Raw genomic sequence first — 26,068 nt, forward strand, 5'->3', positions numbered from 1 at the left:
AGATAGACAAATTTAGCTACAATAACAAATACAAAAACAAAGATGTAAAATTAAATATGCAAATTAGGTTTGTAAAAGGAACAATCAATTATGCATTAAATTTACTCAGTGTTACTCTTCCAGGAAATCTATTAGCTAGAAATAAATTAGCCAGAATTAGCTAGAAATGAATAAACTAAAAGAAGGAAAGATGAATGGAAATGCCACAAATGTAAAATCGTCATTCACAGAAAAGAGACTAGAACAAATAAAACATTAGCAACAAATGAAGATTCGTTTACCTGTATTTTAAAACTGAGAGTTTTATAGAAAAATGCAGTTACCCTTCACAACTTAACTCTTATTATTCAAATATTCAATGGAATTCCTCTCAAAATTTATCTAAAATATAATTATTTATTTTAAAACACATGTTAATTTACTTGCAAATGCCAGCATAATATTTAGTTGCCTCTGAGCTGAAAGGGAAGAATGTAAATTGTGTTAAGAGTAGTGATCTATTAGGAATGCACCTCATGCTTGCATTTTTAAACTGTATTGTACACTTTTGTCATTATTCTGAATTATTAAGCCAAAATACCGTCTAAGAAATTAGAAAAGCCTGTGAAGAAAGTAGGTAAGTCTAAAATGATTTTTTTTTTTCATCCTATATTCTCAAGAAGAAAAGCTGGAAGTAATAGGTCTATCTAGAACAGCCATAAGCTTGGCCATGCATATCCATACAATTTTGCACATAATTGATTTTCCGGTTGAAAAATAAAAGGAAATTATACAAATCTTGTTGGCTTTGGCATGTTTCACTACTTGGCTTTGTGCACAGTACTATGCCAGCCCAAGGAGTGAGCGGGCTGGGTCTGATTGGTGTGATCCCTTCTCCCACCTTCATGGAATCAGTGGGTCTTTCCTCTTTCCCCCAAGTTCCAGTGATTATAGAATGGTAGTTTTTGTGTTTCAATAGTTGTAATTTTATATCTTATGGGGATGGGGATAGTGAAGCAAAAATCATCTAATGTACCTTCTTGGTGATGTTTCCTCTTGGAAGTGTATTTTCAATACCACTCCTGCATGCTGCTCCTGGGAGACGAAACACCTGAAAGTGTTTGTGTTCCCAGGTAAAAATTCTATTTTTTTCTCACATACACTTAGTTTTCTTTGCTCTCAGAGCTAGAAGGTTAGGATGTAGTCCTTCAGGTAGAAGCTGTAAAGTTTGGGGCACTCAATGTGTGGGCAAACTTTTTCCAAGAGGGATTAATAGTCCTGGATTTATCAGTAGGTGATATTCCTTTAACTGGGTGAACTAAGGGAGAAGCCTCAGGAAGTGCTGATCTGTTCCTCAGGTTGCCAGCATGTTAATACTTGTCTGTCCCTTTTACTCCCTGATACAAGTTTTTTAAAAGCTAGGCCACCAAGTAGCCCTGGATAAATATCATACACTACTTTCTGGGGAGAAGTAGGAGACTGCATTTTTAAAACCCTTTCACTGCACTGCTCCCAAAAGGTGAAGCTCCTGGAAGTGCTTGTGTGCCCATGTAAAACTGCTGCTTTTTCCTGGGGAATACAGAGACTCAAGTTGGCCAGTCCACTTTACTTCCAGATGTAGGAAGCTTAGGCTATTGTCTTGGTGAAAGCTAGAAAAGTTGGGGTGCTCCATGTGTGGAAAAACTCCTTCCAAGAGGGATTAACAGATTTGGAGTTATCTCTGGGTTGACTTGGGGTTGAGGATGTAGGAAGTGCTAATTTGCTTCTTAGGCTGCCAGCAGGGCTGATATTTGTCTACTCCTTTAACTCCCAGTGCAAATTAGTTAGAAGACAGGCACTGAAGAAGACACTGGAAAAGAGCAGCATTAAGTTCCTTCTTGCATTGCTTCTGGGGTATAAAAACCCTGAAAATGCTTGCACACCCAAATAGAATGGCAACTTTTCTTGTGGTCTGGGGAGATGCACATATGTCCAGTTCCCTCTCCTTCCAGAATTGGTGAATTTAGAGCCAATCTGTGTGGAACTTTAGAGTGAAAGTAGTGTATGTGAGGTTCAAACACTCTTCTCCACAGGGAGAAGGTGTGTGTTGAGAATCCCTTTCTTAATTTTATGGCACAGTGCTCTAGTTGGGGTCTGGGACTGAGTGTGCCTCTGCTATTCCTAGATATCCAATGTGGATAATTATTCAATTTCCTGGTGTATTAGAGTCTGTCAAGTGGTCTCTGACTATGCCACAGAGGAAACTAATTTAGGAATAGATGTTTGTTCAGTGCTAACCTGAGTGGTGGGAGCCTCAGCAGCTTCCTATTCCTCCATGCTGCTGATGTCATCTCCAAATCAAAATTTAAGATGATCTTACAATATGTGCTAGCAATTTTACTGTTATTTAATTTAGTAATTAACTTATTCATTTATACCATTTTAATATTCAAAAAGGAATGCTTAAACAACTATTTCTTACACATATTTAAGTAATTAATTATTAATAAATCCAATATAAATTGTCAGTTAGTAGAGGAACAATTAAGTGAATTACATTATAATAAAAATAATAACTAACATGGAAGAATATAAACACAATTCTCTAGTAATATGTCATAAACAAACATGTGAAAACAGGACAAAAGAGTGGAAATATAAAATATGTCTTAAATGTAAGTCTTTAATCCATTTTGAGTTGACTTTTGTATATGGGGAGAGATAGGAATCTAGTTTCAATTTTCTACATGTGGAAATCCAGTTTATTCATCATCATTTATTCAAAAAGCTGGCCTTTCCTCAGTATATAGTCTTGTCCTTTTTGTCAAAAGTAAGTTGCCTGTGCATGTGTGGATTTATTTCAGGAGTCTCATTGGTTTATTTGTCTGTTTTTTGGCCAGTGTCATGCTGTTTTGGTTACTATAGCTTTATAGTATATTTTGAAGTCAGATAGTGTGATTCTTCCAGCTTTGCTCTTTTTGTTCAAGATTTCTTTGGCTATGCAGAGTCATTTTGTGTTCCATACAAATTCTAAGATTTTTTTTTTCTATTTCTGTAAAGAATGCCATTGGCAATTTGATATTGTGTTAAATCTATAGATTTGAGGGGAGTAGTAAAGACGTTTTGTTGATGTTAATTATTCCAGCCCATGAATGGATGATATCTTTCCATTTATTCGTCATCTTTAATTAATTTTTTTTCAGTTGTTGTTGTAGAAATCTTTCAACTCCTTGATTAAATTTGCTCCTAGATATTTCTTTTTATTTCTCTCTCTCTCTCTCTCTCTCTCTCTCTCTCTCTCTCTCTCTGGTAGATATTGGAAATGCAATTACTTTCTTAATTACTTTTTCAGATATTTTGTTATTGGCATAGAGGAACACTTTATTTTTGTATGTTGATTTTGCATCCTACAACTTTACTGAACTATACTGTTTATTACAGTTTCAATCTCATTACTTGTTATTGGTCTGTTTAGGATTTCTAGTTCTTCATAATTCAACCGTGGTAAGATGTATGTGTCCAGGAATTTATCCATTTCTTCTAGTTTTTCTAGTTTGTTTGCATATAGTTATTTATAGAAGTCTTTTATGATCCTCTGCATTTTTGTGGTGTCAGCTGTAATGTCTCCTTTCCACATCTGATTTTATTTACTTGAGTCTTCTTTCATTTTTCTTTGCTAATGTAGCTAAAGCTTCATCAATTTTGTAGGTGAGGGCTACCTCTTCCAACTTTTGTAGGTGGAGTTGGACCTTTACTACTCAATATAACAACTTTATCTCTGACCTGCATTCCTTTTCCATTCTATGAAGGATTTATAGCAACCATCACGACTTAAACACTTCACCAGAACTAACATGCTGTCCTGCTGTTGATTTCTTGGCTGTGGATGACTTATTGCAGTGTCTGGAACTTGAACACTGTGCCTGAGATAAATTGCTTCCCTGCTGTTGTTTTGCAGTCTGGGAAGTTTTATTAAGCAGACAAGAATTTAATTGCTGGACTTTTAGTTAAATCCCATTCAGAAAGACTGAAAGACCATTGATGACTGAATAGTTTTCATTTTCTTCCAGAACATTCACCCTTCAATAATTATATCATAATCACTAAATATTGCTAGGCTCTGGGAATACAAAGAAAGAGAGAGACCAGATTGTTAAATCTGTCTCTTTACCCTCATCCTTTTAAATAAATAAATAAATTTAGAAAGATTTTTTTTTTTCAATTGGCAATTGGCACCCACCTGGAGAGTATAACTAATACATTAAATATATCAAGTTGATAGAGTCTGTTTCAAAAGTCTGAAATTTTGTGAGACATCTATTAACATTGTACTGGGTGAAAATAATGCAGCTTAAAAACAGTTCGCAACAAGTACAATTTATAGGCTCAACATTATGATATAGCTGCCAAAAAAAAAAAAAAAGCATAATAGCTGTATAGAAAATATTATTTCTAGGGCCGGCCCGGTGGCACACTGGATAGTGCGCCGCTTGGGAGGCGCGGCTGCGCTCCCGTCCGAGGGTTCGGATCCCATATACAGACCGGTTCCCGCTCACTGGCTGGGCGAGGCGCGGGAGCAACACCGAGGCTTGCGATCCCGTTGCCGGTCCCTGGTCCGGTACGGGGGCAACACCGAGGGTTGCGATCCGTTGCCGGACACGGAAAAAAGACAAAAAGACAAAAAAATATATATATATATATATTATTTCTATGATTTTTGCAAAATCAATAGAGGCAAAACACAGGCATGCAGGACAATCATTTTCTTCTTTTCAGAGATGGATTGATCATGATAACATCATTTAATGGTAAATATTTTTCACAGAATTCTAATATATCTGCTCTTGTATCTGGTTCAACAATTGAAGTGTTGTACATAGTTATGAGAGTCATGATTTAACAGGAACATCGTTGAGCTGGAATTTCTTCCAACTGTAACAGTGATGATAGAAAGAGAAAATGAAACCTGTCACACAGAAGTTCTAAAGTAGTGGGGTCTCCTTAGGCAGTATAAGATTTGAGACAAATATAACTTTTCAAATATTTTAAAGTTTTCCATAAAAATTATGATTTAGATATTTTACCCAGGGTTCCAAAGACTGAAATTATTGGAAAGCATATGTGTGAGAAATGTCATAAAAACTTTATTTAACTGCCACCTTAAAATAATGAGGGTGGTAAGATCCTCATCGCTTAGTTATTGACCAGATAATAAATCACACTTATGGAGAATATTAAAGCATGAGAGGATCAGCTAGTATAGATGATCTTTTACTTTTCTTTCTTTCCTGAAAACTTATGATTTGTCAAATGAAAAGTTTTTTACATCAATACAATGGATTGAAGTTAATATTATTTTGTCTTATTTATAATTGTTTATTTTGCTGAATGTGTGAAGCTCATCTTTTGGATATAAATATAGAAGCTTTTCCTGACCTTTAAAAAAGTTCTTGAAGAAGTTTCTTTGGGTGTTAATTAGGGATGCCTAGATATACACTGCCACCTTTAGCATGTCTACAAAATCTTAATTATTTGAAAACACAATCTCCATTAAATGAGCTATAGTAAGTCAAGAAAATTAATTATTAGCATTACCTAAAGACCAAAAGGGAAACATCCTGGGATCAGGTTAAAGTCAGAGTCAAGGAAGACAGAATTATCTTCTGTTCTTGGCCCAGCAGGCATGGAGATCCTCAGTTGATTATATCCAGACAAGGTGAAGTATCTCATCTGTGAAAACAGAGCTTTCCTGCAGGCTATCAATGTCAGCAAAGTGAAGGAAACTGCAGGATTCTTAACTTCTCTCCCTGAAACAGGAGAAACCTGATGAAGCACACCTGTTCACATAATCTTGTCTCCTGGAACACTGGCAAGTGTCTCCACAGAAACAGAAAGTTCTCTTTCTATACTTCTGCTATGTGTACATTGATCAATTGTGCACAGTATTTCTTTGTGTGTGTGCATGTACATGTGCATGTGTGTGTGTGTGCATTTAAAACTGGCTATGTGTTTTTATATGTAAATATTCTGCCCATTTGTTTTATTCTTTAATCCATATTTTGCTATAAATCACATGAAAACATGATGTGGTTTTGTTATATTGTTTAGCTGCTGTATTGTATTCTGTTTTAAGATGTACTCTAATTGAATGATCTGTTCCCATACAGTGGACAAATGCTGTATTTTCCAATTTTTACCACTACAAACAGTGCAACTCATCTCCTGGAATATATGTCAAATAGATTCCTTAGGAATATGCCTAAAAGCAAAATTTATAGAATATATACATACTTTCAAGTTTACTAGATATTGACAAATCATGTTCTAAAGTCCTTTTCCTCAGTAGCAAGTGCTGGACTGACTCAAATGCCTGGCATTGGACAGAAAATCCAGGTCAATGTTACCTAATATGATTGCTAACAAGAAAACTTAGATTTTTCTTGCCTTTAATAGATTTTTTGTTTTCATTTTTTATCTTTTGTATAGAGTTTGACCAGTTTCTATGATTTTAAAATTTAAGTCATATGTAAAAATTAATAATATTTCTTGTATTTTTACATTCCTAAATTTTACCAAGACTCAGTATCAAAACTTACTGAATGCTTCTTTGGTATCTTACTTGCTAATCATAGGGACCTTGAGTATTACTTATATTAAAGAATTACTTATATTAAGGACAGAAATATCTTTACATATTCAATTAAATTCTCTCTAGTCATAAGTTATTATTATTTCCTCATATCTTTTAGAATATTAGTTGCTTTATTTTATATACAACTATTTTTGTATGCCAGATTAGTTTGTTTTATCATTTTTCTTTGGTTGTCTCTTACAGCTTCATAGCTTTACTGGCATTACAAAATGATTTTAATATGTGTAATATTCATATTCTCTTAATATGTTTGAATAAGAAAGGACCATTTAGTAAAACTTGTTAGTAAAACTGCAGAATTTAATACATATATCTATATCTATATCTATATACACACCCACACAAGCACACACATACACACACAAGTAGCAGGATAAGTGTGGGGAAGGGAGGATGGTATTTATGCATTCAAATTGAATTTCTTTAATGGGTTTGCACTACTAACATTGTTTCTTTTGACCATTGCTACTCTTTCCCACTTTTTATTTAGGTCTTTTTGCTCATATATACATATGCATATATATAATATTTTCTGACTTTGTTTTTTGTTTTGTTTTGTTTTAAAATTATTTATTTTTATTGAAGCATATTGATTGTACATGTTTATGCAATATGGGGTTATATTTCAATACATGTATATAACACATCATGATCAAATCAGGGTAATTATTCTATTAAAGGAATGGAAGTCATCATGTTGAAGGGAAACCTGCACTCCCATGTTTATCACAGCTTTATTTACAGTAGCCAAGAGATAGAAACAATCTAAATGTCCATTGCTGGATGACTGGATAAAGATAATGTGGTATATTTATGCAATTGAATACTACTCAGCCATAAAAAGGAATGAATTTCTGCCATTTGCAGCAACATGGATAAACTTGGAGAAAATTATGTTAAGTGAAATAGGCCAAGCACAGAAAGAGATATATTGTATGTCCTCACTCATAAGTGGGATCTAAAAAATAAACAAATAAAATTTTTTAAAAAGAAAGAAAGAAAGATACAGTAATCACAATAATACATTGAATTTTCAAAAGGAGAGAACAGGGCTGGCCCGGCCTGGTGGCACACTGGAGAGTGCGCCGCTTGGGAGCACGGCAGCGCTCCCACCGAGGGTTTGGATCCCATGTGGTGACCAGTTCCTGCTCACTGGCTGAGCGCGGCATGTGCGCAACACCGAGGGTTGTGATCCCGTACCGGTCAGTAAAAAAAAAAAAAGGAGAGAACAGAACTGAGGTTAGCAGAAGTAGGAAAAGGAGTGGGGAAGGGGAGTTAAGGGGGAAATGGTAAAAGGCCATGAAAAATGACTATATTATATAATGTGGAATATACTAATTATCACACACAGGTATTGGTATTGAACTCCGTACCCCAAAGATATGTACAATTAACTATGCTTCAATAAGAAAATTAAATTAAATTAAATAAAAATTAAAATGCCTGTTTTAAGGTTTTTTTGGTTGAATCTTTATGTTTTTCTACATATAAGCTCATGTCCTCTGCAGACAGGGGCAATTTTACTTTGTCTAATCCAATTTGGATGTCCTTTACTTATTTTTTCTTGCTTAATTACACTAGCTAGAACTTCTGGTACTATGCTACATATGAATGGTGTGAGTGGGCATCCTCGTCTTGTTCCTATTCGTAGAGAAAAAGCTTTTAGTTTCTCACCATTCACAATGATATTGATGGTGAGTTTGTCAGATACAGCTTTTATTGTGTTAAGGTATTATCCTTTTATGTCTAGTTTATTGAGAATTTTTATCATGAAGGGATGTTGTGCTTTGTCAAATACTTTTCTACATCTATTATGATAATTTTATTGTTTTTTTTCCCTTCATTTTATGAAGGAAGTGTATCACATTTATTGATGTGCATATGTTAAACCATTCTTGATAAACTTATCCTAGAGAAAACACTTCAGGAAGTAGGACTGGGCAATGATACAACTCTTACCACTCTGATTAACTGTTCTTTGATATCAAAAATAGTTTCAACAGTATTTCTAAAATATGTTGCTAAAATTTCAGTCACTGAGTTTTGTGTACATATGGTACTTTAACATCCCGGATGGTTTACAATTCAAACTCCCTATAAGGTGAAAAATGAGCCAATTGATCTATCGGATGTTCCTGCATATTTTTATTGAAAAATTTATTATCCATATTGATATATTAAATGTTAAAACTAAAAATTAAGCGAGAATAAAAACTATATGGAAAATAAGATTAAAATATGTATAGCACAAGTAACTTCGGCCAAATTCAGGATGTGTGTGTGTATGCGTGTGTTGCAAATTGCTGTATACTTCTTTTAAGACTGTATGAGAAAGAAAGAGCCTGCTCAATGACATGGTTAACAATATTAATACAAATGCTCAGTTGGAATACAGTAAATTATATTGCTTAATTTTTAATTTTTTTTTTCCAAATTGTTCATCACTCAACAATACCTTGTGGAAATACTTCCAATGGAAATCATCATGTCGAAGGGATATCTGCACTCCCATCTTCATCACAGCTCTATTTACAATAGCCAAGATATGAAGCCAGCCTAACTGTTTATTGATGGAAGGATGGATAAGGAAAATATGGTATATACACATTAGTGAATACTACTCAGCCATAAAAATCAGAATGAAATTCTGCCATTCACAGAAACATAGATGAGCTTGGAGAAAATTATGTTAAGTGAAATAAGCCAGGCACAGAGGGAAAATACCACATGTCCTCACTCATAAGTAGGAGCTAAAAGAGAAAGAAGGAAGAAGAAAAGGACCACAGTGGTGCATTGGACTTACAGAGAGAGAGAGCATACCTAGGGTTGCCAGGATTGGGTAGGGGGAGAAAAGTCAGGGAGTAACTAGGTGGGGGACATGGGAAATAATTGCAATTTATGTTAAGGGACATGCCAATATAGTAATCTGATCATCACATCATGGGCACAAATAGTGACAGTCAGCTTTGTACCCCATTAATATGCATAATTAATAAAAAATCATTTTTCTAATTTATTATTTTCTAATATTTGCATATTATTTTATTGTATAGGCAACTATTTATTAATTCTTTTCTACTACTAGGAATTTTCTGGATGGAATAATGGAATAAGCATCTTTACATATATGTTCTATTCATCTCTAGAGAGTAAATTACACAAAATGAATTTCGTTCCTTAATCCTCACAATTTATATCATAAGTAAGTTTATTATCTTTATCTTATAGACATGGGACCTAACAGTCGCTTATTTTTTTACTCTCCATGTGCATATCAGTGAGTGAATAAGAAGATGTAAATGATTAACTATTTAAAACAATACATCTTTATATACATGTTCAATTATTCGTTTTTGATATATTCATCTTTCTTATGGCATAGTTCTAAGATACATTACTAGTTCTATTGTAACTAATTTCCTAATCAGAGGTTTTCTACATGTATTCCATTTTTATGGATATGGTAGAGATATGTCTCGAGTTATTGATCTCCTTAACCTCCTGAGGTCCCAATGAGATCTGCTCCAGGCACAAGAAAAGCCTCATTGTCCAGTGGGCCATACAAATGCTGTCATCTCACTGTGTGCCTTAATATATGAATGTTTGGGAGTTAACTTAGAGATCTGATGGATTTATAAGATTCATAACTGTGAGGTCTGTCTCTGGTAAAAGTGATGGAGATGGGTGGAATTATAATTTCTTGGTCAGCCACCATAATCTAGATGAATTTTCAGAGAATAATATTTTAAGGATCATCGCAACAAAATGCACAATATATTATTTCCTAAGAGGTTCATAACACTGCAAAGCTCTACTTAGGGATGTGCAGGTCTTGAGTATTTGTTTTATTTTGTTTGCTTTTCCTATCTTTTCTCATTATAAACTAAACTGAACTAGGTAGTCTGCTTAATAAATTTTGCACAAGACTGAATTTGTCCCTAAGTTTTAAAAAATTTGCTGTACAAAAATATTGTAGAACATATGTTTGAAAATGGGAAATAAGGATGAGGCCGTGATCTTAAAGATAAAGGAAAACTGCTAAGGAACAATCAATTTATGCTTCTCTCAGAAATAATAAACTTCCTCTTATGTAGTTTGATTTTGGACTTCTAAAAGCCACGGGAACATAGCTTCTCTTAGGTAGTCTCGTCTTCACTGTAGTTTAAAGTAGATAGGTTCTTGAGTGCCTCTCCATTTTAAAATACACAACAAGCAAGTGTCGATACCTTTGGTAGAAGTTTTTGATCTTTATGCAAAGCAAGGTGTTTCTAAATAATACCAAACTGAAATTCTGTTGGGAGAAAATTCTTAATGAGTTTCCTATTTCTATATACCTTACAAGCAGAGGCACTGACAAATTTGTTCCTGATTATCTTTTCAGAGCTGTCTGTATAGCAAACAGCCTTGGAAGAAACAGATTGTCTTCAGAATGCAGTAATGTATACAATAATCTCTATTTAATGATAGAACCAAAAGAAAAATTTACAACATATCTAATATGAAATATGCAGATGATTCTTGCTCTTTAATCTCTACTTAAACAGACACCTCTTATGTAATCACGCCTACAAAGATTTGATAATAATACCAATGAAAATAATAATAATAAATTTAAGGAACTTCTTATGATTGTGCCTTGATACTTGTGGATTCTCTCTGCTGAAATTCAATGCATTTGATAGCTTTGTAATAGAAAAGTGCTTTGATAAGTTTAACTAAAACTACATATATCAAAACTTTATAACGATTCTTAGGAACAATACAAATGGGTAAAAAAAATTTTCTTGTGTGTATCAATTGTGTGAATGTGTGTGTGTTTATCGATACATATTTTTGTCTTTGCCTGATTCTCATGTGATCTATGTAGACTGAAATTTTACATGAGATTTAGTACTTGATGTAATTTGGTATGATTTCAGGCAATGACATTTTACCATTTCATTTCAGCTTATATTCTATTAAAGTTTATTTATTATTCTTTTTGTAACAATGTAAGTTGGTTAAAACACTGATTATTAATTTTTGGTTATCATTTTGTGTTGGTTCTGAACTTCCCTCAATTTAAGTGCTGAAGTTTTACTTTGAGATACAGATGATTATTTGTTTGCCACACCATTGTATTTGAAATAAAATATGAAATAACAGTATCTCAGAACCTGATTGCAGAGACCTAGGCTTTTTTTTCCCTCAAAACAAAGTGATTTCAATTTTTAAAAAAATGTGTGTATACATATGCAAAACATCAAAATTCGTTCCGAATTAAAATCCTTAAATATTATTAACTTTGGAATGATGTTAAATTTTGATGATAATTACAGATATATATCCTGAGCAGAAGTCTAGACAATTTCATTGATACTTGATGATTAGTCTCTCAGTGACTTTCTGCAGTGAGTTGTCCACCTGTTTCATTTCTCTAGCAGTTTCTGTAGTTGAGAATCCTGTCTAGATTTTATACAGTGGTAGAGACAATTTGCCACAGTGTTGCACTATATAACAACTAATTGGAACCACTGTTGAGTTGAGTGACTTAATAACAATTGCCAGCAAACCACCCAGTGTGAGCGCAGATGGCTTTTTAAGAGTTAGCCACTTCAACACTAACATTCATTGGTTTTTACATGACAATAATTTAAGTACAAGATGGGATTTAGAATTTTGAAGCTTGGTCAAGCATCCTCCAATAAAGGTGGATACTTGACCTCTTGCTTTCATATGGTATACTATTAAAATAGGCATAATTTCTGTAAAATCACCAAATTTCCCTAAAAATTCATACTAATTGATCTTTTACTAATAAGATTTATTTCCTTACTAAAGCCAAAAGTGTTCTGCAATTTTCTTTATCATCTCGGTAAAGGCATATTTATTAGTTGCATAGATACAACTTTGAAATTTAAAAATTATTGAAGGCTTGGGTTACAAAAAGCACAGCACACCTGATGAGAAATAGATGCTTTAGAAATAATTTTTATAGACGCTTCCTACCTCCTTGACCTACTGTGTGCATTTAAGTTTGTATATCTAAAATAAAAACTAGCTGGTTCAATCTCGTTTGGGTGGATCTCTTTAAATTCATGGAAAATATGTGCTTTTAAAAAATAATTATTTGATGTCTCCAGCCATGGTAATCTTTTTTCTATGACAGCAATTTATTAATATTGCCTTCAAGATGGTCGCCATATAAGTGTTTTATTTCTTTTTTTTTTTTTTCCTTTTTGTCTTTTTTACTGACCGGTAACGGGATCGCAACCCTCGGTGTTGCACCCGCACCGCGCTCAGCCAGTGAGCAAGAACCAGTCTCCACATGGGATCTGAACCCTCGGTGGGAGCCCCGCCGCGCTCCCAAGCGGTGTACTCTCCAGTGCGCCACCGGGCCGGCCCTAAGTATTTTATTTCTAAATGAATGACTTTTCCATTCAATTTCACTCTAGTTTGAGCCAAGAAATATGATCCAATCAAACCAATCTCTTTTCTCCTAACAGTAATGGACAGAGGATGGAGAGCTTTAAGTCCTTGTTAGGTCAATGAGATCTAAGGAGAAATCCACCAGTGGGCTTCTGGATCATTTACTTGTTCTTAAGCAATTCACAAGAAGTCTGTATCTTCTTTCTACTGAATGTAAATGAAATGCACGCAGCAATGCTTTTTAGGGGTAGCCATCTTATAGCCACAAGGAAGAACAGATTTAGGATGAGATCAACATTGTTGATGTCCAAGAAGTGAGACAGAAAAAGTTTGATTCTTGAGGATATAATTGGCCCAGGGATGACCCATCTCTCTTCCACAAATATCAGGGAAAATATATTTCCTCAAAGCTTAAACTAGCTTAAATTACATTTTCTGTTACCTGTGTTTATATATCTTAGTTTGCTCAAATAATGATTTTGGCATTCCCCAATGCTATTGCATTCATAAATAGTTCATTCTTTTTTATGTAGAGTTCATTTTTTTTATATTTCATTATATGAACTATTGCATTTTGTTTTTTAATTCTTCTATTGATGGACATTTGAATTATTCCCGGTTTGGAATTTATTTAATAAAGCTGTTACAACATTCCTATAAAATATTTTTTTTTAATTTATGATTTGATTTCTATTGAAAATGCCAGATGATAAGGAAAATTTACATTTAACCTCATTTACATTTACATTTAACCTCACAGAGCTGTAAAAGAGTTTTCCAAAATTGGTAGGCCATTATACACTATTATTATAATGTAAGAAAGTTCCAATTGCTCCTATGCTCATCATCATTTGACATTATCAGTCGTTTAAATTTTAAATTTTCTACAATGAGAACTACTTATCACTGCTGAAAGAAATTAAAAAGGACCCCAAAAGATGGAAAGACATTCCATGTTCATAGATTGGAAAAATTAATGTGATGAAAATGTCCATACTATCCAAAGAAATCTACAGATTCAATGCAATTCCAGCAAAATACCAATGACATTCTTCACATTTTAAATATTTGGTTTCTTGTTTATAGTCATGCAAATTATTATTGCCTTACAGCCCAACCTTTGTCTATTCACAGAAGCCTTTTGCAAACTTTCAGAATGAGTTATTTTGCTATCAAAACCCTTATGGATATCCTGTTGTTGCATTGCCAATACTATATTTGTTCATTTAGTTTTCATTCTTTCCTACTGTACACTAAATTCCTTGTTGGTGGAGTATTTTTATAAATTTTCTCCATTCTTAGTATTTTTATATAGTATAATTTAAATTATTTTGTTGAATAAGTAACATTTTTTAAAGCAGAATACTTATTTCATTTCCAAAGAGCCACTTATTCTAATACCAACCAAAATAAAATAAAATAAAATGTTTGCCAAATATTATCAGTGGATGCAGATAACCGAATGCATTCAATAGAGTGTGTGCGATGGGTTTAAAGGGTTCTATTGAATTTGTGTGGGGAAAATAGAACTGCTGGTAGGAAGGCTTTTTCAAAATCTCTGAGAACTCAAAAAAAAAAAAAATTCCTTGTTTTTTTTTTCTTTTCTCTTTAAAAGCAAGTCATTCTGGCCTGGGGATTTATATTTAAAATATATTGGACTCTGAGTTTTAGCTTTGAACTATTCTTGGTCCTTTACTGTGAGTTACAAATGCATAATTTAAGTGTAGCCTTGAGCAAAGAAAGTAAAGAATGTGCCTTCTTTTTAGACCATTGGTATTTTGCTAACATGTATTTTAATTTAAAATATGTAATTTTTAAAAGTATCTGATGATGCCTCCCCCCAGCCCCCTTTCTTTTTTTGGTGTTTCCTGTAGTGAAATTAACAATGAATAATTTATGCATTTTTTATAATAATTCTCTGTATTTCAGAGTTTTTATCCTTATTTTACATTGTCTAAATTATATGAAATAGCATATATTTGCACTGTTGATTCTTAAACTAGCTAGAATTTAAATTCCCACTTTTGTTTTATTAGAGATAATTCAATTTTTAAAAAATTCTCCCTGTAGTAATACAATAATTTTGATACAAAGTGAATTTGTGATCTTTCACCTATTTAATTTGATTTTCTTATTGTATGTATTCAATTAATATACATTTTTTTTTCTTACAAAACTATCATCCTACCCTTGCCATAGCAACCTGTAAATATTTTATAATTTTATTGGCCTCATATTCTTAAAATTTTACCATAGATATTTTCCCATATTTTCATTAAACATAGACTTGCAATCAGAAAATTATTCTTCCTGCCTAATTTTAAATAATTTAATAAATAAAATTATCCAAAAAAGACTAGCTAGCAATCACTAGATATCTTGACCTTAGCTTGTTCTCATTTAATTCTGTAATATTATCATGTAATATCTACAATGTAGTGTATTGAATTATGTCCCCCCAAAACTCCCTGAAGCTTGAATTGTGTCCCCCAAGTATTATGTATTGGAGACTCGGCCTCCACTGTGACTATTAAGAGGGTGGGCAATCCTATTGTGGCAATTGAAAGGTGGAGCCTTGGGTAAGTGATTGGATTGTAGGACCATGCAGTAGTGAATGGATTAAAAATGGTGGTCAAGGGCATGGTTCTGAGGGCTTTAAAAGAAGAGGAGAGTCTGTCTTTCTCTCTCTGCTCTCTCTGCTTCTGCCATCTTGCAATGTGAGACCACTGGGTCACTGTCGCCAACACCAGATGGACTTTGGACTTCCCAGCCTCAGAAACTGTAAGCAATAAATTTCATTTTCTTTATTAATCACCCAGTTCCATGTATTCTGTTATAAACAACACAAACAGTCTAATAAATACTTTCCTTTGGCCATATTTATTTTTCATTCAGTACTTATAATTATATCAAGGACATTTAAAATAGTGAGGTTTCCATGAGAAACATAAAATATGTCTATGTCTTTGTGCATATAGCTTAACTGTATTTCAAAATCTATACTCATTCAAATTATTTCTGCTGAAAATACAAATGGGTTTTCATTAACAATTTACATCTTTATTCTTTGTTCATTTGACTTAGTTTTGTTCTATTTATATGTTAAAGCAATTTTATAAACCACCAACTAATTCTGCTTGCTGAGAATATATTATGGACTGCTTAACCTTAATATAAATAAAATAAAATTTCTACAACCCTGTCTTTTAAAACATATGCACAAAGTATTCCGAGGAATTAATAACATATTGAGATGACTAATAAACATATAGTTGCCAAAAGTACTCACACTTAAGTATAATTTATTGTATGTTAGAGTGTTCTTTTATTCTCTGCAATCAGTGTCAAATCTTAAGAAATTATTTTTACAGAATATTTTATGATACATTTCAAGATAAAGAAATGCTTGAAAAGTGGCATGTTATCTTGTAAAAAAAAAAATAGAACAAATGGTAATAATTAGCTTTCAATTAGAAGGACAAAATCCATCTGCCAAAACACAAAATGTAAATCCAGTGCATTATTAAAATAGATAATTGACTACATATGTTAATCTCAAAATCTTGAGAACACTAGCAGCTGCATGCAGATGATTTTAATATCAATATCGACTGACTATGCATGATATCATATTAAGACAAATGCCCATTATTCACAAGTTGCTTATGTACTTTATCAAGTATTCAAAGCATATTTAGAGTTACCGAATATTCTGAAATTACTTGGTCCCCAATTTTCAATAACTGATGCATGGCAGGCAAATTGATAATGATAGAAAACACAAAATATATGGAATTGAAGTAGTGAATTTATTAGTACATATTCAGTTGAAAATTTTAAAATATGTTTTGACTGCATATTTTGTAAACCTTATTAAATAGTAAAACAAAAAGAGCAATGTATGGTAACTGTCTTGGAGGATGATTGGGGGGAAAGAAGAGTCACATACATAGAATGGCATGTACAAGACCTAAAAATGATAATATATAAGTAATAAATGGTGATGAAAAAGCACTGAGAAGACATAAGAAGGGTTGTTTAAGAGATATGCAAGTTTGATATAAGGGAGAGCAATGCATGCCAGGCTGGAGTGCTATTTGTTTAGAACATAGAATAAAGTGCAGGGGAGTTACATAAACATAGTGTTTAGGGAATTAATACGGGGTCTTTAAAAAGTTCATGCAAAGATTTATATTATCTTTTACTTATATTTTTCCATGAAGTTTTTGAAGAATTGGTATGTAGAATAAATCGTAATAAGAAAATGTGGATATCTGGAAAACGATTAAAAATTTTTCTAATGCTAGAGAATGAGACGATGAACTAGTTAAATCCTGGAGACTTCTGGCCTGAAGAAATCAAAAGTCCTATTAATCATTTGAATTTTCTTTTGTGTGTGTGAAATGTAATACATGTAGAAAAAAGTACACAGGACAAAATTTTACAATCCAATGAATTATTCAAAGTGAACACATATAATAATACACTGGTCTAGCAAAGTAATATATGTTAGAATTTCCCAAGACACTTTCATGCCTCCTGCAATCACTACTCTCTCTTTCCACAAAACAGACACAATCCTGGCTCCTGACAGTATAATTTTCTTTGGGCTATTATTGGATTTTATTTTAATATGGATTCATATACTAGATGTTCTTGAATATCTTACATAACTTGACATTTGTGAGATTTAACTGTTAGTGCATGTAGGTATCATCTGTTTATTTGTATTACTGTATTTTTTTGTAGAACTTTTCATGTATTCAATGTTAATGGTTTCTGGTTTGACATTGCTTTCAAGATTCTTCTACAAATATATGCATTGTCATTAAATACACATCAGGAAATGGAATTGCTTTGCCTTGGATTTCTTTCTTTCTTTATTTTTTTATTAAACATTAGTAGATACTTCCAAATGTATTGCTGTAGTTGACCAAATTATATCCTAAGCAATAGTGAATGAATATTGCTATGTATCCTTCATGTCAAAACTAGGTAAGTGCTGTTTTGATGTTAACTACATATAAAGATCTGTGGTAATGTCTTATTATGTTTTTCTCTTGGATTTTCCTGAATCCAAACAAGGATGTGAATTTTTTATCATATTGATTTATTGGCCATTCCACATTCTCTTTTCTGCTGTGCTAATTTAATTTTCTTTCCCAATGTTTTTCACTTTATTTTTCCTCTTGACTTTGTTATGGTAAGTTTTCTGTTCAGAATATGAGCTTTTTTCACATATATGTGTTGCAAATAATTTCCCACACTGTATCTTGACTTTTTATGTCCTTAATTGTATGTATGTATATTTTTTCTTGATAAATAGAGTACTCGGACTTAATGTAATTAAGTTTATCAACTGCAGTATATTGGAAATCTAAATCTATTCCAAAGCAGTGTTATCTCCTATTATTCTCAAAGAGGTTTGTTGTTTTTGTCTTTACTTTTATTTTTTTCCTTTAGAGGAAATTTTATTTCAAAAACAGTTTGAAAATTAGTAAATATCACTTTTCATCTCTTAATAAAAGTGAATTGGGTTAAAGCCACTTGTTGAAAACACTATTCATTTCTCTGCACTGTCATTTTCCCCATAAATTAAATATCCAAGTGTATGTTGTTTAGTTTCTATGCTAGTTCCTTGGTTAGATTTCCTTATTGTAATAGCTTTGAGATAAATATGGCTATTCACTAGAGTCAGTCCTTCCATTGTGTCTGTATCAGTGTCTTAGTTATATGTGGCCCTTTATATTTTGATATGAATTTTTGATTTAGTTAGTCTAGTTTCACACATACACACATACCTATACATGAAAACACATATACTTGTGGGATTTTGACTGGAATGACACAAAATACATAAACTAATATAGAAAATATAGAAAAAAGTCATTTAATTATTGCATATTCATTTCTATAATATTCTTCCTTGTATTATGTCCTTTTCAATTTCTTCTTTTAATGTTTCGGAGTTCATACCGTTTTCTATTTTCAGATGTTATTGTTACTTCACGTTTTGACACTATTGTAAATAGTACTTTTTAAAATTTCAAAGTCTTTTTGCCAGTTTATTGTTGATATTTAGAAATACTATGAATTTTGTCTTCACATATATTTTGCATATTTATGTATTCATAATTTTGTATTTGACTTTTGTTTTAGTCCGTTTTGTGTTGCTATAACAAATACCTGAGACTGGGAAATTTGTAAAGGAAAGAGGTTTATTTGGCTTGCAATTCTGGGACAGCTGCATTTGTCACGGGTCTCAGGCTGTGTTTACTCATGGTGGAAAGTGGCAGGGAGCTCGTCCGTACAAGCAGATCACATGGTGAGAGGAAACAAGAGAGAGGAAGCAAGAGAGAGGAAGCCAGAGAGAGAGAGAGAAGGTGCCAGGGTCTTTTTAAGCAACGAGCTCTAGCAGGAACTAATAGAGCAAGAACTCACTCATTACTCCCCTCCCCCAGGGAGAGCATTAATCCATTCATGAGGGATCCGCCCCCATGACGCAATAGTTTCTGACACTGCCATATTGGAGATCAAATTTCCACGAGTTTTGAAGGTGACAACACATCCAAACTCCCTCATTCTGCCCCTGGCCCCGCAAAACTCATGCTCCTCTCACATACAAACTACAATCATTCCATCTGAACAGTCCCAAAAGTCTTAGTTTGCTCCAGTAGCAACTTAAAAGTCCAAAGTCCAAAGTCTCCTGAGACCAAAAGCAAAAGACCTTCCAGCTTTGAGACTGTAAAAGTCAAAAACAAATTTATCTACTGCCAAGATACAATAGTGGAACAGAAATTGGGTACAAATTCCCATTCTAAAAGGGAGGAATAGGCCAGAAGAAAGGAAAAACAGGCCCCAAACAAGTCCAAAACCCAGCAGGGCAGACATTATGTCTTAAACCTCCAAAATAATCTTTGACTCCAAGTCCTGCATCCTGGGCACAATTGGGCATCTAGGCCCACAGAGCCTCAGGCAGCCTCACTCCCACATCTCTGCCAGCTCCAAAATAATCTTCAGCAGGGCAGACATTATGTCTTAAACCTCCAAAATAATCTTTGACTCCAAGTCCTGCATCCTGGGCACAATTGGGCATCTAGGCCCACAGAGCCTCAGGCAGCCTCACTCCCACATCTCTGCCAGGTGCAGCCCATTGGGCTGTGCTGGTACCTGCAGCTTTTCCAGGCTGGTGTTGCACATTACCAGTGGCCTTGCAGTTCCAGGGTCCTGGAGGCAGCCCCACTGCCTTGGCTCTACTAGACATTTCCCTGATGGGGGCTCTCTGTGGGGGATCCAACCCCACTTTCGTGCTCAGCATTGCTCTAGTAGATGGCCTCTGCAGTGGTGCCACCCCTGTGGCAGGTCTCTGCCTGGGCCCCCAGGATTTTCCATACATCCTCTGAAATCTGGGTGGAGGCTGCCACGCCTCCACTGCTCTCCAACCTTGGATGCCATCCAGGTTTCAGGCCTCTACTCTCCAGGGCTGCTGCATGAACCACACTTGGGGCTGCTCCAGCCCAAGCAGCTGGGATGCAGGGAGCAGGATCCCAAGGGCAGCTGTTCCCCAGATCTGTCCTCCAGGATAACTCAGTCGTTCTAGGCCTCAGGGTATGTGATGGGTGGGGCACCCTTCCAGACTTCTCAAATGCCTGCAGGGCTTTCCTCTCATTGTCTCCACTATTAACATCTGGCTGCCTTACCACCAAGATAATGTCTTTAGCAACCAGTTTATCTGCTTCACCCTTGTGTTCTTCTCCAGCTCTCTGCTTCTTTACTGCATGTCCAGGCTGCAAATTTTCCAAATCTTTACACTCTGATTCCCTTTTAAATTCTGGCTTTACGTCATACTTTTGCCACCATAACTCAGAGTAGGCTCTTAAAAGCAGCCATGCAGCTTCCTTAATGCTTTGCTGCTTAGAAATTTCTTTGGCCAAATCCTCTGGTTCACAACTCTTAAGTTCCAACTTCCACAAAGTCCAAGGGCATGGACACAATGCAGCTGGATTCCTTGCTATGGTGCAGCAAGGGTTATCTTTTGTACAATTCCTAATAAGTTCCTCATTTCTGAGACCTCATCATCCACATGGCCTTTACTGTCCACATTTCTATCAGCATTCTGCTTGCCACCACATAAGTCTCTGAGACATTCCAAACTTTCCCTCATCTTTTTTTCTTCGAAGTCCTCCAAACTCCTCCAACCTTTGCTCATCACCCAGCACCAAAGCTGCATCCACATTTTCAGGTATCTGTTTAGCAACACCCCACTCCTCGGTACCAATTTTCTGTTTTAGTCCATTTTGGGTTGCTATAACAGAATTCCTGAGACTGGGTAATTTATAAAGGAAAGAGGTTTATTTGTTTTTTTTTTAAAAAAAGATGACTGGTAAGGGGATCTTAACCCTTGACTTGGTGTTGTCAGCACCACGCCTAGCCAGTGAGCGAACCGGCCATTCCTATCTGGGATCCGACCCCGGGGCCTTGGTGTTATCAGCACCACACTCTCCCGAGTGAGCCACCGGGCCGGCCCCGGAAAGAGGTTTATTTGGCTTACAGTTCTAGGACAGCTGCGTCTGGCATGGGCCTCAGGCTGCTTCTACTCATGGCAGAAGAGTGGCAAGCAGCTGGCAGTGGGTACAAGCAGATCACATGGTGAGAGGAAGCAAGAGAGAGAGAGAGAGAGAGAGGTGCCAGGGTCCTATAAACAACAAGCTTTCGTGGGAACTAATAGAGCAATTACTCATTCATTACTATCCCCTCCCCCAGGGAGAGCATTAATCCATTCGTAAGGAATCCACCCCCATGACTCAATCAGTTTCCAACACTGCCACGTTGGGGATCAAACTTCCACATGAGTTTTGGAGGAGACAACATATCCAAACTCCATCAACTTTTGTACTAATATATAGGGTTAAATATTGCATAATCATTCATTAATGTCTATATCTTGCTAAAACAACATACTTAATTTTTCTGTAAAAAATCATTTATGTGGACAATTGTAGTTGCTATTTTAAATTCACCATTCCTATTATTATGCTCTTTGTAGAACTCAGATAGCCAGTGAGCGAACCGGCCATTCCTATCTGGGATCCGAACCCGGGGCCTTGGTGTTATCAGCACCACACTCTCCCGAGTGAGCCACCGGGCCGGCCCCGGAAAGAGGTTTATTTGGCTTACAGTTCTAGGACAGCTGCGTCTGGCATGGGCCTCAGGCTGCTTCTACTCATGGCAGAAGAGTGACAAGCAGCCGGCAGTGGGTACAAGCAGATCACATGGTGAGAGGAAGCAAGAGAGAGAGAGAGAGAGAGAGAGGTGCCAGGGTCCTATAAACAACAAGCTTTTGTGGGAACTAATAGAGCAATTACTCACTCATTACTATCACCTCCCCCAGGTTGAGCATTAATCCATTCGTAAGGAATCCACCCCCATGACTCAATCAGTTTCCAACACTGCCACGTTCGGGATCAAACTTCCACATGAGTTTTGGAGGAGACAACATATCCAAACTCCATCAACTTTTGTACTAATATATAGGGTTAAATATTGCGTAATCATTCATTAATGTCTATATCTTGCTAAAACAACATACTTAATTTTTCTGTAAAAAATCATTTATGTGCACAATTGTAGTTGCTATTTTAAATTCACCATTCCTATTATTATGCTCTTTGTAGAACTCAGAGAGATTTGATTGAAAGCATGAAGCATATTGTTATTAAATTGAGAAAAACAATATTATTTTATAAATCAAACAACTTCATCACTAATCTTACTTTAACAAATTACCTGTACCACACTGTCTTGATTACCGCAGCTTTATGGAAAGTCTTTTTTTTTTTAGTGACTTGGGCTTTATTCAAATATTTTAAAAAATAGTACTTACACTGTGCTAAGTGCCAGGCATTGTTTTAAGCACTTTACATATGTTGACTCATTTAATCCTCATAAAAACCCCATGAGACAGGTACTATTGCTATTCTCAGGAAACTCATATACAAAGAGGTAAGTCACTTATCCAAGATCCCACAGCTAGTAAGTGGCAGTGTGACCCTGCAGTCAGTATTCTTGGCCACCACACTGACTTTTAACTAAGCTTTTCTTGAGCTGAAGGAAAAACAAGAGCAGCAGCAAATAAACACCAGAAACTCTTTAAAAGCCGTTTAAATATGTCAGGGAGACATTACAATCCCATAAAATAAGTTACTACAATAAAAATAGAAATGTTAATTTTAACATGCTGTACTGGATATTTAATACACATTTTATGTATTCATTATAAAGTACTCTTATTTCAATAGTAAAATATAAGTTAGTTAGTTTATTTTTAATTAGGAAATATAAGTACCAGTCTCTAATTTATGTCATGATTAGATAGGTTTGATTCACACAAATCCTAAAGTGTCAGGCCACCAAATGCCTGGCATCTCTTAACAGTAAAAGTGACATAAAAAAGACACAGTAATTTTCTTACCAAAATTAATAAAAGCTTAGATATAAAAACTGGTATTTAAAACTTTTAAGTCATAAAACACCATGCTAAAGGTTTTTTATCAACCTTTTCTTTTCAGAACATAGCTACCTCTCTTCAGTGGGGGTAGTTTTGCAAACAGACCAAAATTAAATGGGAAAATGGGCCACAGACCATCCCCCTCCTCATTAGAAGTAATTTTGTTAGGACTTACGGTGGCCGTATGGCATTTCACATATGAACAGAGAGCAAATGAGCCAACTTACAAACATGAAAATCACACTGTGGTATAAATAAGGAAATGGAGGGAATACTGCAGTAAGCTCAGATATGACATGGTGATACTGCCACAGGTCTTAGTATCTTCTTTATCACCTAAATAAATTGAGCCACCATCAGGAAAAAGGTCACCTCACAGAGAATGCTATGAGATTTTTAAGTCGCTAGACTCCTTTCCATCTTCTCCTCCTCCTCAGCTCTTGATACTGCTGTCAAATTCTACACACTTCAGGCATCAGGGTGTTGAAAGCGGGAGGAAGTAGGTCCACGAGGGTGTCTTGCTTTTGTGCACTTATCTGGGGTGCTATTTCCAGAGAAGGAGCTCCTTTATAGAGTGTGCCCAAGATGGATTTCTCTAAATTGCTCTCAGAGTTGTCCAGTTGCCCTCACCAATAAGTCACAGTCTTTGTAGGATGATAGAAACCACCAGTCAAAGCAGATGCATATGGTTTGTGGGGAAGCCTTCTTTAGTATCTAACAGGTGTAGTGCTGCGGTTTCTCGGGCTGTGCCTGCAGCACCTGAGCGGTAGCGGCCGGGGGCGCCGAGGAAGCTGCGGAGCCGCCGGGCACGGGGCCCTTCGACATGGTCCTGTCTTCTCTTATGGAAAGTCTTGAAGTCAGGCGTTGTCAGTCCTCTGACTTTGTTCTTATTCAGTACTGTGTTGGCTATTTGGGGTTTTTGCCTTTCCATATAAAATTTAGAGGCAATTTGCCAATGCTCAGAAGACAAGTTGTTAGGATTTTGATGTAGATTTCATCAAAACTCTACATCAATTAATTAATTTGGCTTTTTTCATACAAAAAACTAGCTGTTATGTGTATATTATGGTGGAACTACATTACGTGTACTAGGCCTTATAGTAATTACAACTTTGGGATTATGATTAACTAAAATAGTATGAGCTTTACAAAAATGCAGTCATGGATTTGAATTCTTGATTATTCCCTCATTAGCTGTGTGATTCTGGCCAGATCACTTAAACTATCCAAGCCACAATCAAACAAGAAAATTATAACATTGTGCAATTGGAAATTAAATTAATGCCCTATGTTTTACCTTAATTAATTAATGCCATATTACATTGATGATACATTGAAGTGTTTCAATTAGTGGGGTGGTAGAGTAAAAGTAACAGTTGTATATATAATAATAGTGGTATAAGGGTGATAGTAATAGTAGTACAAACGCTTTTTTTTTTTCTGTTCAAGGAAAAAGTAAGGACAAATTACTTTGAGTTTCATATTCTAAACAGGTACATTTTAAGATCTCTTGACAGGGAAAACTCCAAACTAAGTGGAAAACAGTAAAAGTTCTACAAAGAGACATAATAAAATGAAAATCCAAATTAAATTTACATCATCCAAATACACTTCCTATATCAAAATCTTTTCATAAAACTTCATCTACCCAGGAAACTTCCCTTGACTCTTTCTAAATTGAATAATGCATCTTTTCTATTTTTCTTTTAATTTATTACTTTGGGGGGCAGTTCATTTATTCAAACTATATGTCAAACTTAGAGGAAATTCATACTTGGGCATTGATAAGTCTGGCAGTTCTCTGATTTATCTACTTAGCATCAGGCATTGAAACTGCTGACAGCAAATATGGTTTTCAGTGATCACAGTAGCAGAGAACTTCACTTGAAGGCATATTAACACTTTTAGTTATAAGTGAGAATTAATGGCTTGTTTGAGTTGCCTGGAAATGCATCTTCAAGTGTATCTCTCACAGTCAGGAAATTATGCAAAATATCTGAAGTAATGAAAGAGATCTGGAATTAATGAACAGTACACAAAAAGTGAGTTTGTGTTACGCACTGCATCATTGCTATTATTTTAAACATTTGTGCAAGAACATGCAATTGCTTTTCCCATTTGCCGACTTGGAAGGGTGGTATATTAGAATAAAATGTGCAAAACTGGAAAACATAACACTACTCTTACGAATAAATGCCAGGAATCTTATTAGTAAATGTAAAATAAGTAGTCTATATAAGGAAACAAATCTAAAACTAGTCAATAAAATTCAATTTGAAAACATAATTCAATATAAATTTCTCACAATGAAAAGGTTTTAACTCTAAATTATATTAGTAATAATGCCAACTATTAATTAATAAGTAATTATAAGTAATAATGCCAGTTTTTAGTAATGCCAATTATTTGTAATAATGGTGGCATTATTAGTGATAATGCCAGCCATTCCAAATAAGAATTTGTATATATTGTTATCAGATTGTGTTATTAGTTCCAGGTATAACCCTTAAACTGAATAAAATGGATATTTGTAGTGTTTTTTC

At 34.8% G+C, this 26,068-nt stretch overlaps 1 long non-coding RNA gene across 1 annotated transcript in view; it reads right to left on the bottom strand.

The window, feature by feature from the left end:
- Positions 1–23,164: 23,164 nt before the first annotated feature.
- LOC103592748 overlaps positions 23,165–26,068 on the bottom strand; it is a 4,057-nt gene continuing 1,153 nt past the window's right edge. The window contains exon 2 of the long non-coding RNA XR_550683.1: positions 23,165–23,991. This is a non-coding gene — a long non-coding RNA (uncharacterized LOC103592748). The remainder of the gene's footprint in view (positions 23,992–26,068) is intronic.

Source organism: Galeopterus variegatus, unplaced genomic scaffold (assembly GCF_000696425.1).
Source record: "Galeopterus variegatus unplaced genomic scaffold, G_variegatus-3.0.2 Scaffold1210, whole genome shotgun sequence".
Lineage (NCBI taxonomy): Eukaryota > Metazoa > Chordata > Mammalia > Dermoptera > Cynocephalidae > Galeopterus > Galeopterus variegatus.